This window comes from Tigriopus californicus, chromosome 8 (genome assembly GCF_007210705.1).
Source record: "Tigriopus californicus strain San Diego chromosome 8, Tcal_SD_v2.1, whole genome shotgun sequence".
NCBI lineage: Eukaryota > Metazoa > Arthropoda > Copepoda > Harpacticoida > Harpacticidae > Tigriopus > Tigriopus californicus.
In genome coordinates this window covers 12,285,978-12,292,810 of record NC_081447.1, presented here as the reverse complement: position 1 = coordinate 12,292,810, position 6,833 = coordinate 12,285,978, and positions in this window count along the sequence as shown.

Genomic DNA, 6,833 nt, shown 5'->3' with positions numbered 1-6,833 from the left:
ACTTAGAAGTACAAACTATGGTTTATTTTCCAATATTACGGCTTTGCCGTCAAATGCATTTTAGAATTCGTTTAGGCATTCCAGTACATAACTTTTCCAAGACGTCTGGCGAGATCCTTCTCCCCAAATTTTTCAGATTTCGGACCAGGGTTTGGGGTTTGCTTAGGGGTCGCTGGTACTCCGCTAATGAGTTGCTCCAGGAGCAAGGCTTGCATATTTTCAAAAGGAGTCACAAAAGTCAGGGCTATTGGCAGGCCATATGCTCTTGCTCCATAAACAACCCAAATATTGTTGAAACCCGTTTTTGTGCCTTCCTCAAAGTGTGTGCAGGGGCGTTGTCTTGTTAGAAAATTCTTCTTGAAGGATCAAGCAACAATTTTTATTCAAGAATGGAATCATTTTTGCAAGTCCTTGACAAAGCTGGCAATAATGACTTTGACAATATTTCATCAACATGATACTCGGTAGTCACAGACTTTTTTGTGAATAAAAGGGAATTTAGAAACCGCCCGATGGCTGATAACAGCCCAAACCGGAATTTTCAATGGAAACGTGACAGTCGGTGTTATTGGGACAGCTTCAATGTTATTGGCCCAAACGCAATCTATGTGGCGATTTGGAGGATGGAAAAGCTGGAGCGAACTCTCGTAGTCCTAAGTAGTTAAATGAGTGCCAACTGTGATACCAATGAGCGGGCCCACGCCGTTGAACAATGCCCCCCCCCCCCCCCCATGAATCTGTGATATGTCCTTTCAGTACACCTCCCCTTCCAATCCTTCCTCTTCCCATATCCCCTGCCCACGTCTTTTTCAAGACGTGAGCTTCTAGCCCTCGAATCCTCTTCTGTTCCCAATAATCCCATCACTATCCACTCTCAATGGCCATAGTGATCTCTTTTATCTAGGTCGAATTGAACAAACTCGGTATTGCGAGGAATCGGCATTGGCGGCAACAGTGTACCAAGGGGAGAGGAGGGAATCAACCGGTTGTCGGCTGCTTCCTGAATTGTCATGGACGGGCGACCATTCTGCGAGAAGCTGAAGCTGGATGGTGTCTTGACAAGATCCGAGGACACGCCTTCACTTCTTATCCGAGCCAAGGGTCACCAAGGAGAGACACAAAAAAATTGCTTTCCTGACAAACAGTACTTCGTGGTCCATGCAGGAAGTCTGTTGGGCGTGGTCGACCCAGCGGTTGGTTGAAGCTCTATTACCAAACGCTTTGAACCCATCATTCTTCGTCCTTCCTCATCACATAGCCATGGATGCCCAGGCTTCACCATCATTGGCGTCTACTATCAGCCAACCACTGACTATGATGATTTTGTCTCGGACCTCACATCCATCCTTCAGAAGGCAAAGAATCTGGAGAAAATCATCATTGGTGGTGATTTAACATCCGTCCTGAGTCAAGTGGATTTTCCGAGCTCACCAGATCCCGAGCCAATGGAGAATCACTCTGCGCTCCGACACCACCTACTCCAGGGTCCTCTGTACTTGACCACATTTTCATATTAGAAATTATGCCATCTCCGGCCAGTTTCGTCCATCCCCTGGCCGCCTCTATCACCTTCATCTTATTCAGCAACCTTTCAAGATGCCCAGAAATTTCCATCATCTGGGTGTGACTCGAAATGGGAGATGCGTGGTCAATGTACAAAAGTGTGCGGCACACCTTGAAGCCCTGCAGCTATCCATCAACACCGAGATTGTGACCAATGCAGATGCAGTGGCCCAAGGCATTTTGCAAGTATTCAAAGAGTCCTCCTCAGTGCAGAGGAGGACAGGAGGACTCAGGATCCCGTGGTTCAGCCCCTACCATCGAGAGCTGAGGGGGTCAAATGCTCCCAAAAACTGCGAAGTGCCACAACGAGCCAAACATTTGGTACTTGGGAGCAATATGCGCTAGCAAGAATTGCATATCACAAGTCTATGAGGAGCGCCGTGTTAGCCCACCAAAGGTTGGAAGTGGAGAACCTGCTCTCTTCCTCAGCCTCGCCCTGTGTTCCGTACACAATAAAGTACATCATCCTGATATGATATGGATAACTGATATACAGAATGAATGATTGTTCACGGAATTGGGTTTATTGAATAGTGTTGAGACAATGTATGGCAACGTCTTTTGAAAACTGCGAAGTCGTTGGATTGCCCAACCTGTGTCCGTTTGGGGGCCAGATGTCAACCAAATCCCAACCCAATGCTCGCAGAGCCGTCGTAATCCATCACAACTAGCTTCTCCAGCCCTTGATCAAAGATGGACGATGCCACAGGAACCAGTCTCATTAAAAAGTTTTGGGATTCGGAGTAAAAAAATCTCTACATCGTTCCTATCACCAAGGAAAAGCTCCAGTACCCGAGGGGCTGGTCAGCCCAGCTAAAACCATGGGTGAGGAATGTCGGCTACATATTAGAAGGGAGGAGAAACAGGAAATCCCGGTCTACCAAAACCGGCTATCACAACCCTCTCAGATCCAATGAGGAATGTGTTAGAACCAGTAGTCACATTTTGGTTCTCGAGGAGAAGAGAGTAACCCATCATCTTTCAACAAGGACAGGTCTGAATTTGTAGCTCGAGGAGAGAAGTCAGTTTTTGAACCTCTCCGAGGAGGAACTACCTGCCATTGTTAAGTGCTGGGACTTTGCCATCGTTATGGTGCTAAGAAGTGGGAAATGTTTCGAAGGACAGAGATCGTCATCGTATGGGAGGAGGAAACCCAAGAAGCCGACCAGAAGAGCAAGAGGATCTGGGGAGTGCCGAGTCTGAGTACAGCACTTCGTCACTCTGTTAGTGAACCTTTAATCCCGTCGAGTGGACGTCATGCGAGCATCTCCGTTGGACCAATGCGCCAGACATCGAGCAGTAACTATTAACCCATTGTTTCCTATGTGAATATCCCCCTTTTTATTGGCCCAACAATTTCCCCACTTTTCTTAACGGAGCAAGACAGCTGATAGGCGGTGTGTTTGTGATGAATAAAGTAGATTGAACTGTGCAGTTTGCCTTGAAGTTTTTTGCTCATTTATGTTTATGTTTAGCTTTAGCAGTTTCTTTCTGATTTGTAAATTGTAGTATCTCTAGTTCCAAACCGTTATGTGTAGTTATTTAGTTTGATTGTATTGGTCCTTGGCAGTTAGAATTTATTGTTTATCAGTGAATTGATTTCATTTTGTGTTAGACCAATTTGTTGAGTTTATTTCTGTGTTTTTGTGTTGCTCTCGTAGTTTACATATGTTCTTGATTCCTTGCTTTTCTCTGATCCTTACTTCTTGTTTACTATCTCCATCTTAGATTTGTATGTTTAGTTTGATGTAAAGAAGTTCATTACTATTTTGCTTCGTTGTCCTGAATCTCAGGACAAGATTGCATAGCTTTTTAGTTTTCTTCTCATTCTTGGTCTCTTCATTTTGCTGCTCATAGATAGATCCTCTGCATTCATGATGGAAACTATTTGTGGAAAAGTTAGCAAAAATGTTTGGACTTGGTCTTAGCAGGGAAGGATCCTTCCGTAGTCAATAAGCTGTTTATTGTAGAGGCTTTAGTTGTTTGGGTCAATGAAACCAGGGTGCTGCTTGATAAACAGGCTCACCCAGTAGTTGAGAAGTCGACTGATTTGACCAATGTAGAGATTGAAGTAGTACCTCCTCTTGAAATAGAACAGGAAAGGACAGCTGTAGAGAAAACAGTCTGTCCTGTTTGCCGGAAGCAACCTTCTCCTGATGAAAGAAAAGGCTTGTTTGACCACCCTAAATGGTGTCAAAAGCTTTTCAAGTTCGGCCTTGAGAAATACAATAGAGACTTAAGACGTGCTTTAATGAACGGTGCATATCCGTCCACGTAAAAGGGACGCAAAGAAAGGCGAGAAATAGGATAGCTCAGTTTCGTAGTTTTAGAGCTGACCCTATTCCTAAACCTAATCCCGCCCCACCCCCCTTCCTTAACTATTACTTTACTACACTCTCCTCTCTAATATTCCTTGCCCCACCCCTATTCCCAAAATACGTTCCTATTGAAATGTAGCTACCCAACCCATTTCCCAAACCCAACCATCCCCATTTGCCCATGCTTTGGCTCCAGTAGAAGGGAGCTTTGTTGATAAGAGGGATTTTTACGCTTGGAGAGGATGGTCCAAGATCTTGTGAACTTGGTCCGTCAAAAGAGAGGCCCGTAAAGGGGCTATATTTGAACGTGCATTGTCAGTTTTCTAAAAAGACGAATCAAAGGATAAGATTTTAGAAGAATTAGCCGTCGAGAGAGAAATTTCATTCATCTCTCTAACAGAAACCTGGCTTCGACCAGGGATCCTAGATGAAGAACTGGTTTCAACTTAGTTTGTTGTGATAGGGCACGTTCTGATAATTCCATTTTCTCACATGGGGGTGTATGCCTATATGTTAGGAATGATTTGCACATTAGTCATGTACAAAAGTTGAATGGAGAAGTAGAGGCCCTAGTTTGTCATATCCGAGGACTTGATATGTCCATTGTAACGATGTATAAGCCCCCTTCTTGTTCAGTAAGCTCTTTTATGTCAGCTCTCCAATTCACTGGAAATGAATTGGATCCGGCAGTTTGCTCGAAGGTATTATTTGTAGGGGACTTTAATTTTCCGGCTAGCGTCGTACAATGTGAAAATTGTCCCGATGGGCACATTCCCATTTCGAAATCGACATCCCAATCGTTCGTTAAACTGGAGGAATTTGCGATCTTGCGCAATCTCTCTCAGCATGTTGGTGTAGCCGCCAAAGCGAATAGCGTTCTTGACTTGCTCTTGTCCAATGACCCTGATCTGATCATGTGACACCTAGTAATCCGTCAGATCATCATGTTCTCGAGTTAGGGTCGACCATTACTCAAAAGCCGGCGTGCTCTAGAGTAAAACCGGCCAAAAAGGTCGGTTTGGCTAAGTTCAAGTTCAAAGATGAACATTGGCCGTTGATTATGGAAAGATTACAAGAAATTGACCTGATTTCAATTCTGAAACAGGAATCGTCCATAGATGCAGCCATTGCTAAATTAGTTTCAGTTTTTGAGGAACTTTGCTCCAGCCTTTTGATCCACTTTCAACTCTAAAAAGCATGCTCGAGTTGATGATCGTACTTGATGCGTTGGATCTTGGATCAGGGCAAATATCCATCTTCTCTGAAGCTAGCTCATGTTGTTCCAATTTTTAATGGGGGAGACAAGTCTGTCCTCAGTAACTATAGGCCGATTTTTCTCACTTCGAATATTGCGAAGGTGTTTGAGAAGATCATGAAGTTAAAACTGGTAAAGTTTCTTGAAGTCCATGATGTCCGTCTTCTTAGTCAGCATGGGTTTCGAGCATATTTCAGCATAGATACCCATCTGACTGAGCATATAGAACAAACCGTTGAGGGGCTAGAGCCCCGTTTTTCAAATTGGTTTTGCTTGAGACCCAAATCTGACAGCCCCGTTTCGATTTCAGCCCAGTCACTATATCTCAAAGGAAATCCAATCAAACACAGGAAAACCATGTTTTGAAGTGATTCTCTATGATGAATAAATCATCGATCGCGACCCAGACTTTGAAAACCCAGGGACTAGATAGTCATAAGTCAGTCAATGCAGTCTATCTGACTTTGCCAAGGCCTTTGACAAGGTAGATCATGGCCTTGTAGTTATCAGGCTCCATGAGTTCGGTATCTAAGGCAAGGTTCTCGATTGGTTATGAAGCTTCATTCGTGGTAGGAAGCAATTGGTTAAGGTCGAGGGATCCCTTAGTGATATTCATGATGTCAAGTCGGGTGTTCCTCAGGGCTCCATTTGAGGCCCTCTCCCTTTTATCATCTTCATTGCTCCAAGATGGATGTAGTAAAAGACCTGGGAATCCATTTTCATGGAAAGCCGTCGTTTTCAACCCATTGTGCCAGGGTGGCCAGTAGTGCTAATTCGGGGGCGAGAATGATCAAACGGTTCTTTTCCACCCGGCGCCCATCTTTCATCACCTATGTTCGCCCTCTTCCTGAATATGCCTCCTTCGCCTGGTCTCCAGCCCTGAAATATGCTTCCAAACTCCTGGAGTCCGTCCAGAGAAGGCTGGCGGTGGAGTCCATGAATTTGGATCATGCACACAGGATTGACGTGTGGGGTCTTCCTTCGTTCGTTGGAGAAGAGGAGGGCTGATAGTGACCTGGTGACCTTCTTCAAATCATTCAACGGCGACATCTTAGTCAGGAATCTTTGTTCCACCGAGCATCGAATCCGTATGGTGTAAGAGTGATCTGGATAATAAGGTTCACAAACCTCTTGCGAATCTTTCCTCGCAGTCATCTTCGTTTTTTGTGCGTACCGTGGATCCGTGGAACTCTCTTCCCTTATTGGCTCGTCTCAAGAGAACCGTTTACTCCTTTACAAATAGGGAACGCGCCGGAAGAACTGTTTAGACTTAATTGGTACTTTCTCTTCTGCTCCTTATGCTTGTTTTGGACTTGTAATTTCTGTTATGGCAAGCTTGATTTGATGTCAGTATGCTTTCCTCTTTTTCTTTGTACATTCTTCCTTTTGTAACCAAACCGCCTAGCAATATCGAGTTTTTTTTATATCCAATTGTGATTTTTCCCCTACATTCAGCCTATACTCAATCTTGCACACTGTGTTTTTGAGTGGCGTATACAATATGCAATATATACTTAAGAATCTAAGTAATAGTAGCAATGTCAGTATCTCTTCCTATGGTGATGATACAAAATTAGTTTCGGGTAGGAAGGGTCAGAATTATGGATGTCTGATTAACTCAATTAGACTCTCCATTACTAGATGATGAAGGTAAGGGCATTCAGCAGGTCTCATGCCTGACGGAGTTTGGTGTAGTC